We start from the raw sequence: 12647 nt of genomic DNA on the forward strand, positions 1-12647 counted from the left end.
TTAGGAAGCTAATGAGGTGCGATTGGCAATCTGATTGGTGAGGAACTGGTACAGTAAATTTCTATCAGCAGACGTGAGTATTTCTCTTCCAGCTCTGTATTCCTGCAACCTCAGAATATAGGAATTATTATATTGGACGCCTGCCATCCTGGCCTTTGGATACCATCCTCCTGTGAACCACCAAATTAATTATAGCTCAGAGTAAGGGAATACTGTAAGATTCAACTACGTGTGAATTTACCTTAGAAGAGCAAACTGTGGAACAGATTAAATATGGGGATTAATTAGAAGTGAACTCATTACAGAAATAAATTTTGACGGATGTGTAGAGTAATGTTTAGCTAGAATTTATATTTGTAATATACAGAGGGTACTATACACATTTTAAGATAACACCTCTTAAAATGTGCATACATTTTTTTGGCACCCCCGGTATCATGCACTGTAGACAATGAATGGAAGAGAGATAGTTTCAGGGTCATTAACTTTGCTTTGGAAATGAGAAGTATCTGTCACCTTTCTAGGCGATTCACAAACTTGTTGATGTAATTATGTTCTGACACATATTGTTTTCTTTAACACCAGTGAACTTGTCATGATTTATAGCAAAGTCATATTTTTAAGCATTTTCCACACTTTTCCAACTGTCTGAGTCTCATTCTCAGAAGCATCATAAATTCTAATGACAATGCTATCAAATACAGAGCTTGAATTGGCAGAATGAATCAACAATCTTATTGGTTGTTTTGAATAAAACCAACATTCCATTTTTAGATTTTATTTTGCTATTATTGAGCCAAGTTCCATTATTTATAGAACATTAGATTTTAGATTGAGTCAGTAAAATATTTAAGGTGGATTTTTAGTTTCTTGCTAAAGGCCAGAAAACTTATTTAGACAGTAAAGCCTAAATCAGAAGTACCAGTAATGTACCAGTATTTACTTACTAATGAAGCAATGACAAAAACAATACTAGTAAACACAGCTACCACGTACTAGACATTGTGTTAAGTGGTTTACCATTTTATTGAAGTTTATCTTCTTAAAAATCCTGTGTTATTATGCCGTAATTTTCAGTGATGAAGATTAGAGACCAAGAAGTTTAATAATTTGCCCAAAGATATAAGTATAGTGAGTGCTGAAATGGCTTTGGAGCCTAGATTAGCCTGACTCCAAAGCCATGCCTTTTATTATTTTGCTGGACTACAGTTTAATTACCTATGAATAACGAACGCTTTCCATGAAAAATAAAGAAAGCTGATGCAAAAGTTTTGACAATTAATTAGAAGTGAAACAAAATTCATTGGTAAGGAACCATGTTGATTCATAATTTCTACACTGCAAAGTAATTCAAATACTGCAATTATTTCACAATAAACTTTTCTCAAAATGATTACTGCTATAATCATTTTAAAAGTTGATACGTAAAATTGAAATATTATTAGACAAAAAGTCATTTTTTGTCAACCTTTAAAAAATTGATATGTAAAATTGAAATATTATTAGACAAAAAGTCATTTTTCTATTAGATACTATATTTATGCCATATATATACATATATATATATATACCATATATATATATATATATATATATATATATATATATATATATATATATATATATATATATATACTGGGATCTTTTTTTGTGTGTGGAATTCTTTCTGAGTAGTGGTTGCTTAGATCACTAACTACTTGAGATGAAACAGGCAGATTAGAAGGGGATGTAACAGAGTTCAATTAAAGGAAGATTGAGCCAACCTAAAATCAATCCAAAATGAAGGCTAAGAGCTCTGAATAGATAATGTAAATCAATAGGAAAAAAGTGTGATTTTTCCAGTTGCTTTTCAGGAAACTATCTACTGTGTGAATTAATATCCCTGAATTTCTTTCTAAGAAGTTTGCAGGTGGCATATTCTTGAGCTCCCCTAATCATTTTGCCAATCTCAATCCCACATGTCCAGAGCATCATGTTGTATAAACTTTCATTCCAAGTTCTAGATTTCAGAAAACACTTTAGCATTTACTATGGGCTAAGTGCAATGCTAGATGCTGATGAAACAGTGGTGGGCAGTCATTCAGACTGAAGACCATTAGCTCATAGTCAGCCCACAGACATACATAACAGTGTTGAGTATATGGTTAGAAACCCAAAACAGATGTGTCAGCGTACGGATGAGTGCTATCACAGCCCCAATATTATGTGCTATAGAGGTCCTGCCTTAGTCATGGAGGATATATGAGTTTAAGTTATAGCTTAGCTATAAACTTCAAAGTTGATAAAGATTAAAGCACCCTTTCATTTCCAACCCATGCCTGGTCCTCTTACAGAAATTTATTTCAGACCTAATATCTGTTATTTAAGAAAGCCATCTCTCAAAAATCTTTTAGAGAATGGGCTTGGAAGTCTGCGTTTAATATACTCTTTCTTTCCAGCTGTGTGTTACATTGGGCCAGCTTTGTTTCCTCTTCTTTAAATGGGAGTAATAATTGTGCCTATATATATCAGTGTGAGTATTTAATGGGTGTATGGAAATCCTTACAAAACACATAAATACCATCGAGAATTATTATTAGGCTATATTTACATAACATGACTCATTTTCAATGTTTAGTTGAATAGACTGATTAGCTGATTAGATCAATGATTCATGAAGAAATGAAAGATGGCCTCAAACCTGAGAAGCACAAGTGTACACACACATACACACATATACACACAGATTAATCTCATTTTGAATATGAAATCTTAAAGATATTAAATGAACTGAAAATCACATGAGACCTCAATCTTTGAGAATCCTTACAGAAACTGAGATCACCTTATTTTTCATTAGTAAAAGCAAAATTTTCATATTTCTGCTTGAAGAACATTATAGAGGACATTTTGTCATTGTTGTTTAATATGTCTCTTGGAAAACAAAACAACAACTATCATTTCCTTTTGACCAAAGTTAAGGCATTGAGTGAAAAGTGTGGACACAGGAACGCAACATTTTATTCCAAATATCAGGATCCTGAAACAGTCAGACTCTAATTAACTAACAGAAAAATTTGAAAAGTCTATAAGTTTTCCTTTCATTTAAAGTCTCTGCACACACTGTGGATTTTTATAGCTCCAGAAAAATATGCATTTCCATGCTGACATATGCTATTAAAAAATTAATTTCACAAAAGAATATGAGTTAGAAATATTCTTTAGCAAGGCATCTTAACCTGGGGCAGATTATTGATACAGATTCTGCCCCATGGATGGGTCAGAGTTTCTGAACTATTATGAATTATATCAAATCTTGATGGACATGTACACATGTACATTTTGTAGTTTTTAGCTTTCTTTAGATTCTAAGACAGCATGACTCTAAATGGTCAAGAACAAGTATTGTAAAAGACATTTTCTCAGTTGCATCCAAGTAAATGAGATTGTTTACCATAATGCCTTTCTTTTTGCCTTCATTTTTTCAGATCTATGATAACCTTCATCAGTCCCTTTCATATGAGAACTTTAGGATCATTTCACTGTAAAAAATTCACAAATATCTCTCCCAGCCCTAGATTTTCTCTCAAGCCTCTTCTATTGCATAAACATCACTAACTGGATTAGACTTAATGTTTTAACACTGAAGAACTCACTTCTCTTTCAGACATGCATCCCTCATTTTTATTAATGGAAAAAAAAGCAAAAACCTCAAATAATTAATCATGGTGATTTTTAACACACTTACTGAAACAACCAGTCTTTCTCTAGTTGTGACTGTTCATTTGTCCCCTAATAAAAAGGGATGACGGCAAAAAGGTGAAGTTTTATTGGCAATACTAAAATTGCTTGAACTGGATTGATCATGATGATAATCATGTGTTATAGATAATATTGTGTTATTATCTAATGTGATGAGGGCTAAACTGAGACAAAATTATATTTTGTGGATGGGTACTTTTTTTAAACAAAAGAAAAACATATTTGGTACACATTTTCTTAAATAATTCAGGCAATACAGGAATGAGTGAGGAGCAAACAAAATGGCTTATTTGAATGAAATAGGGATTAGTTAGTATACTAGTCTGGATGTGCTGTATCAGTTACTACTTCCTGCCTAACAAACTACATAAAACTTAGGGGTCATGTTTTGTTTGGTTTTTTTCCTCACAAGTCTATAAATTGGTTGGTTGTGTCTGCTGATCTGCTCCAGTCATGGTTGGGGAACTTGGGTTTGCCCATCCCTCTGTGGTCACCTGGTCAGTCAGCCCGGTATTGACTAGTTTAGGATGGTGCTGGCTGGGATGACACAGATTTTGGTTTCCTGCAGCAGTCTAACCCAGACATGACCTCTTGGTAATAGCAGGCATCCAAAAAAAGTATAAACATTCAAGTTCTTTGTGAAGATGCTTCTGGTATCAATATTTTTATTTTCCACTTGACCAGAACAATTAATATGGTCAACGCAGATTCTATGTGGTAGGACTCTAACCAAGGTCAAGGGTGCAGAGAGGGCAGTAGTTGGAGCCATCAATGTAATCAGACTACTACAATTCAAGTGATGCTATTGTAGCAGATGACTTCCAATCTCGGAGAACTGACACATGACAGATTTATCTGTCTGCTACCCTAGTCACCCTCAAATACAACCTGGTGGAGGGTGTGTGTGTGTGTGTGTGTGTGTGTGTGTGTGTGTGTGTGTTTGTTAGGAAGATGCATAAAAGGATGGAAAATATTTTAGCCCTGGCATAAGAAAGGGAATAATAAAATAATATACACAGATACACGCATGTATGTGCATAGAGGCTTCTTGGGTGTTCATAAGTCTGTAGAAGCTTAAACAAAAAAGGAAAAATAGTGGTATGATAATAAGTTGGCAGAAACTAGGAGTCAAAGGAAGTCTTTTCAGATAATTATTTGCATTTGGAAGTTTAAACCACATAGTGTTATTAATTGATAAATAAGTAAACAAGCAAATAAATAATTAAAATAACAACCATAAAAAGGGAAAACAAAAAAGCACACAGATTGTTGCCAAATATCTGTATTCTAATCCTGACCTACCTCTTACTGGTGAGAACTCAGTCAATTTACATAGTTTCTGTAAACCAGGGTTTACCCCTTTAAAATAAGAGATAACAATACCTCCCCACATAATTGTTGTGGAATTTAAGTGAGAGAGTCCATGTAATGCACTTAGCTGGAGTTTGACACATAGGGCTGCTCCATGAGTCCAATATTCTTGCATTTTTATTGGGGAACATTGGGGAACAGTGTGTTTCTCCAGGTCCCATCAGCTCCAAGTCATTGTCCTTCAGTGTAGTTGTGGAGGGCACAGCTCAGCTCCAAGTCTAGTCGCCATTTTCAGTCTTTAGTTGCAGGAGGCACAGCCCACCATCCCACGCGGGAATTGAACCGGCAACCTTGTTGTTGAGATCTTGCGCTCTAACCAACTGAGCCATCCGGCCGCCCCGCAATTGTTTATTTCATTATTTAATCATAAGAAATTAACTGTAAAGTAGCTAAGGTACAAGTAATACCTAACTTGGAATGTAACCTTTGCTCTCTTTCTTATCACTTCCCATCTTAATATTATTGAAAGGTTAAAAATCAACAATTAAAACTATATATATATATATGTCTTCATTATCATGCTAGAATTTTCAGGTACTCCTTCCTTATGTTAACTGTGTGAAACAAATTAATTTGAGAAATTTCTCCTTGTAGAAAAATCAGTGGGATGATATTAAATTTTCTTCTAGTGTAAGGAATTTGGGCTTTTGTGTTTATTTGTTTCTGTTTGGATCTCAATGGTCTCAGATGCTGCAAGTATTAGATAATATTGTGTTCTTCACAGAAGAGAAGTCCTTCATTTCTTACATAAAATACACACATCAACTTTTCATTTTAAAGCTTATGCTTTGAGGATCTTGTTTAATTAGTCTGGGAATTTTTTGTTGTTCTTGTTTATCTGTTTGAAATAATAGCGGTATCTCCCTCTCCCCCCACCCCCCGCACAGTCAAAAAATTGAACATAGCTTGAGAATTAAATGACATCAAGGAGTTAATGTTAATTTTATTAATGTCAGTGTGAATATCTAAGAAAATGTTCATAAATTTTGAGATGCCAAAGTTTTATCAAGAAGAGGCAGTGACTGAGATTTACCTACATTAGGTTGGTGCAAAAGTAATTGTGGTTTTTGCAATTTTTAATCTTTCAAACCACAATTACTTTCACACCAACCTAATAATATATCAACTCAGCCTCATAAAAGCAGAAAAATAAGTGTGGTAAATTCTTGTTACTTGTTGAATCCAGCTGATATATTTTATAATTTTTTAGGATATTTAAATTTTTTCATATGGCATTTTTTGGAATCTAGAAAAATTCTGTACAGGTATCAATCTCATTTGACCTTCAAAGAACTCAACCTTGAACTTTTACCTAATGTTTTAAGGGTGTGATTTATATAGGAAAGCCATATTCAGCGCTCCAATGATCAGAATCCACTGAAAGGAAAACCTTGGTTCTACATAACACGTTTAGCACAAGAATATACATTTATTTACTTTATGTTGAAATTGTAAAAGAAAATATAAGCCAACTTCTGGCCTATTGAACTTATTTCAGTTTTTTGAAAAGAGGAAACAAAAAGACAAAGAAACTTTGTCTTTGTCTTTATGTTGTCTGCCAGAACACTCTCTATTGGGGGACTTCTGTCAGATTCATCACTCGTTTAGCAAGGTTTTCCTAACTAGCCCTCCCATCCCCAGAGTACAAATATGTTTTGTACATTTTTCCTAAACAGCACTTATTTTATGATAATTTCTTGTTATACTGCCAGCACAGAGGTGTGCTTAACAAATATTTGTTGAATGAATAAAGGAATTAGCATAGAGATGAATAACTGATTCTAAGATCTGAGAAACCCAAGGATCAAAGTTGTGTCTGTATATTCCAATGCTCAATGCTTCCAAGTATATAGAATCGTTTGAAAAGTATTGCACATCAAATCTTGACTTCTAAATGCGTTAGTGCACTCATCTAAAGCCTGAGCTAATCCATAAACCAGCCACATCTTAACAGAGTTCTCTGAGATGGCTAAGAAACTAGTGCTTTAGTTTTGTGCCCAAGCCTGAGTTTTCATATAGATAGTCTTCTATGTAACAGGTCAGCTACACTAAGTGACACTTCCTGGTTCCCACCATAATTTTCCTGCATGTTGAACTTCCATGTTTTACAGAGGACAACTCTGGGCCAGATCATATTAATTATTCTAGCTTTTCCTACTTAAACACTGACACAAGGGAAAGATGGAGACAATTATCCAATGCTTACAGTCTATAAGTGTTTCATGCGTAAACTTCCCTAATCTCATTGTTATTTATCTTGTGAATAAAATGAACGTGGCTCTAAACAAAGAAAAGAGTAATACTTATTCTTTAAAAATGAAGAGCATGTCATGCAGAGCGTAAACTAAGAAACTTCAATAAATAACCAACAGTGCGTATGTGTCAAGGAAGAATTCATTGCTTATTAATCACAAACTGGGTTTTATAATGGTTTAGACTTGTTTCAAAGTCCTATTTTTTTCAACCCCCAAGTTAGCAGTGTTTTTTCCTAATTAAATTGGATTTCTTCCAGTATGCCTCATAATAGTCACTAAGACTTATTCTTCTTATTTTTTTCTGCATAGTGAAAGTAATATAAATAGCAAGTATAAAGATTTTCACTCATCCGTTCTTAAAAATTTTAACTGAAAGGTTCCTCCCTGTATTAATGTATTCCAGTCATTTGACAAGATAATGCTCCTGTGATGTTGTGTATCTGATCTAACCTTTTGTCTTTGTCAGGAAAGGAATGATTTTTCATGGGGATTCTGAGTTTAAAAGAATGCAGTTTGTCTCTTTGATAGTAGGTCAGGGAGTTGTGGCATGGTATGTGCTATATTTTGGCACAGACACATGCCACTTTAAGTGAAATGCTTCATTTATAAAGTAATAAGATCATTAACTAAATCTGTGTCCAAATGTGAACAAAGAAGTCAAATAAAGGTTTTGATTTGAACAAAAATTCCCAACTTGCCATATTGTTAGGTTTTGACAGTTGCTGATTTGATGGGCCATCTTTTATTAGTCACAGGAGGAATTAAAGCCTTTCTGGAGTTCCATTTCATCCGTGGTAAAATCAGCTGTTGTTTGTGCTTTAGGATGCTTGACTTGTAATAATCTGATTAGTAATAATCCTTAATATTCTGTTCTTAGTAGTCTTAGTTGAATAGGAAATTACCTAACTATAATTCCATTTACAAGTTCTTGATAATCACTTTTATTTTCATTCTTGGTGCTTCTACAAAGAAAGAAAAAAAATGTCATTTTAAACTCAATAAGAATTAGTGGATTGAATCTATGCTCTTCAAGAAATTAATTTTTCCAAAGAATAGAAACTGAAAGTGTATTATTTTTGCAAAAGTGTATTGCCCCTCCTCCTCTGATTCCTCTTCAGTTAACATCAAAATATCCTAATGCTTGTCTTATTTACTTATTAACTGTAAAATGAAATACTGCAGACACAGGTATCAGTATTTTAAAGTGTTTTTCTCAAGCTGTTTATCTAAGTGAGTCTATTTTAGGTTGTATCTTTAGACTAGTATATCATTTACTTTTACAACAATTACTCATTTTACAGCTGTCATTGAAAATTAAGGCACTTGACTTTTAATTTTAACATGCAGAAAAATGACTTGACATGGCATATATCCTTTATTCGAGAAAATGTCTACATAATTGTTTGGAACATAAACATACATCAATTACCAATAGTTATACTCTGTAGCACACCTAGGTAGATAATTATTCATGGAAGTCTCGTAATTCTAGCTTGGCACTATTATACTTTATTTTAAAATTATTATTATTGTACTATAAGTTCTTTTAAGATTTGGCTCTTCTTACTCCCTTTCCCTTTAATTTTATTGTCATGGGGGTTAAAGCTTAGCACTACAAAAAAGTGATTTTATTATATGAGAAAAAAATTAATTATTTTTTTCTATAAATAATTATTTGGGTAAGTTTAAACTATTTTCCACAATAAAAGCATTTTAAAATCTATGTTAAAGTTTAAAAGTTATTAAAGATAAGCCACCACAATTGAATACATTTATGAAAACAGATTAATTATCTAAAAATCAAAATTATATTATCGTATAACTAGCTTCAGAACACATACCATCTTGTAATGTTTTAAGTTCCAAAATATCAGTATTGGGAATCTCTTTATAATCACCAAGTCCCTGCTTACCTGAAATGGCAGGAGAAAGGACTTCTTTGTTCATTTGAATTATCCTGATTAAAATATAATTATTCTTCTAACTACTAACATATTGCAGAATAAAAAGTGTACCACATCTAGTTTCATTTTTCTTTAGTGATTAAACACATAAGGTTTATAAATATATTATAATATAGTATATATTACACATGTACGAGGTTTATCTTTCCGAACATTCTTAATCTAAAATTGTTGCTAAGCTTTCCAGTTGGTATTCTAGGTAAATAGGACATTGCCCTTGTGAATAATTATTTCATGTATCATTGCTATGCATAGTACAGATTGATACAATAAGACAGTCTTAGGAAATGGTAGAGACCTCATGGATCATCTAATGTAATTATCACCGTGTTAAAATGGCCCACTTTTAAATATCCTCGGTAGTCTGCCAGCCTATGGTGATCTCCTGACGCAACATGATCCATCTGTGTAGCTCAGGTTTCTAGAATTTTCTTCCTCATGGTAGGCAAAAATCTTCCGTGTGGCTTCCACACGGTAGTCCTTTCGTTTTCTCTGCCTAATCCTTCACATGGTGGGATTTTCTGAATGCCATCTCATTCATTCTCCCCACCACTCTGGGAGAGATGGTAAGTGTCACTTTCCCTGTCTGAACATATAGAGCAGCAGAGATTTCAGGTTAATTGATCAAGCCACACAGCTGAGATTATATTCCAGTCATTTTACTTTCAATCCAATCTTTTTTTCAAGACACTTATATTTTTCCTTTTTCTTACTTAAGTAGAGCCAACAATTCTCCAGTGAGATTCTGTATTTAGGATTAAATGGGTTTCAGAGCATGGTTTTGGTTTCCTTACCACCTTGGCCACGTTTCTCGAAACAATGTCTATTGGTCTCTTGCTTAATTTGTATCCTTTTATTTCCTCTTTCCTTCTCTTTGTGCTTCTGTGTACTCCTTGCTAGGCAGAAGGCTTGGAATACTGAATAAGACTGACATGGCCCATGCCTTTATAGAGCTTGCAATCATAGTGAAGAAGGCAAATGTTTTTGAGAATTAGCCAGTATAAGAGTAGTGACGAAAACAAACTCAGCACCAGGAAGAATGGGGGAGTTTACACATTTGTATAAAGGAGATATTAGGGCAGACATTTCTTCACTCTTCAGCTTTCACATAAAATTTCAATCATATCCTTTACTTTTCACTTATATCCTCACTTTAAAACCCTCCATTAGGATGCCTTTTCCTAATTAGTCCCCTTTCTCTTGGTCCCCATTTCTACATCCAACCATGTCGCCATTGAATTAGTTTGGGTTTAATGTATTGTTTTCATTCATAGGAACTATATACCTATATCATAGCTCTGACAAAAATAAATTGAAGACCAGTATTGACATTTGCTTTCCCAGCAAGTTCCATGGAGAGGCCATGCTTTCTTATATTTATAAATGCAGGGTATGGTGCAGTATCCAACATACACTATATGCTCCAAAATGCTTTCATTAACTGAAATAATAATCTTTAGGTAAGGCCCTTTGAACACATCCAAACAAACTATCTTTCATCTTATGTTTCACCATCTTTTCATTCATTTGATCAATTAATATTTACTGACTGTTTACTATAAGCCAAGTAGAGTGGTTGACACGGAATAAGATTATTAAAGTCCCTGCCACCATTGAACTTAGTTATTTTCTGGCTTGGCCAATCTATGTGCATTGCAGACTCCTCTGCTGGGTAATAGTATTTTAGGACATAATTCCATTGTGATCATATTATTTTATTATAACTGCTCAAAGTACATCGATTCCTGATTTTGTCTTTTGATTTCCCATAGGAATCTTCATTGTAGAGCATGAATATAAATAGTGAAAGAGGGAGAAAAATTAGTGTGGAAGAGAGGGAGGGAGTGAGTTTGAGGGTTACAAGAGAAATATAACACACACAGAGTTATACACAACACAACTGTACTATATCAATTGCCTTTTGGTTGTCTTTACTATAAGGTTATGTTTTATAGTTATGAATATACAGAATAACTGCAGAGTGGAGATTTGTATTATCTCCTACAAAGTTTCTCTAAAGCTGCACCAGTGCTCCCTTTCAAACCTGGGTCTAAGCTTTTCTCTGCTGAGAACATGGCTTTGTTCTCATTAAGTATTCCCCACCACCAGTGCACATGTGAAGCATAACTTTGGAAAATGAATCAAGGAGACTTCTAATGTGGGGTTTTAATCAATGGACAATTCATTAATAAAATATCATGGTAGTAGTTAGCACTTTCAGTCTGCCTTGCCCTGCAGACTTGGTATCCTTAGGTTTTATGCATTTGAGTAACCTGCCCCTGCCTCGTGTATCCTGTGCAGCAAACTGTTTCTTCCTTCTGGAATTTCACTTTTGAAATAAGAGTCCCAGGAGGTTGGGTAGCATCAAATATTTGAAACAAATGGTACAGTAAATGTTAGTCTCTTTCTTTTCTTTTTATAATTCAAGACTAGTGGGACAGGAGCATATAGTTAGTTTGACCATGGGAGTAAGTGTACCTCCATGCAAGTGTTTTTATGAGAAGTGAAAGTCTGATCTGTCCTAGGCCATAGGGCTTGCGTTCCATGAAAAACAAATACTGTTTTATTTGCAAAAAGAGCTACTTCTAGCAAATAATCCTGTTTAAAGGAAAATATATGTTGTAGCCCCCTAAATTCCAAAATACTTATTAGAAAACACAAGATTTAAGTGAATTAAATGGATTGTCTAAGAACAGAAGAATTGAATATTCTAATGGAGGAGTAAGTGTTTATTTTTTATTTCTTTGTTTTGGGGGTTTTATTCTGCTTAGTATATTTGACAAAATTTCTCAAATGATTATCTAAGTAATAATGGCCAGGGATGTTTCATGTGATAAATTGGTAAAATATTCATTACTGGGGAATAGAGTTAATGAAAGATTTTGTGAACAAGACACCATGTGGTAGAGTTTAATATGTATAAATTAAATCTTCTACTTGGAAATATACTAATAAAGCAATGAATTAAACATCAGGACCGAGAGATTTGGGCTTATAAATATGGTGTAACTCTATTTAACAAATCCTAATTTGCTGAACACTGATACTACTGGTAAAATTAATAAGTGGAAAAAGTGTATCTAGCAAAATCCAAATGTATAAAATATTAAACTTTAAAATTTAATAAAGACATAGTACAATATTAAAAATTGGAAGGAAAAGAAACTTGATAATTTTAAATAGGTGTCATGGAATTATTGCTCTATGAGCTATAGGAAAACATGTTACCAACGTTAAATTGTCATTTATGTTTTGCAGGTTACACTCAGCAATAATGAGTTCTCAGAAAGAAAAAAAAAATATCTCATTTATCTCT

This window comes from Rhinolophus sinicus, linkage group LG10 (assembly GCF_036562045.2).
Source record: "Rhinolophus sinicus isolate RSC01 linkage group LG10, ASM3656204v1, whole genome shotgun sequence".
NCBI classification, from domain to species: domain Eukaryota; kingdom Metazoa; phylum Chordata; class Mammalia; order Chiroptera; family Rhinolophidae; genus Rhinolophus; species Rhinolophus sinicus.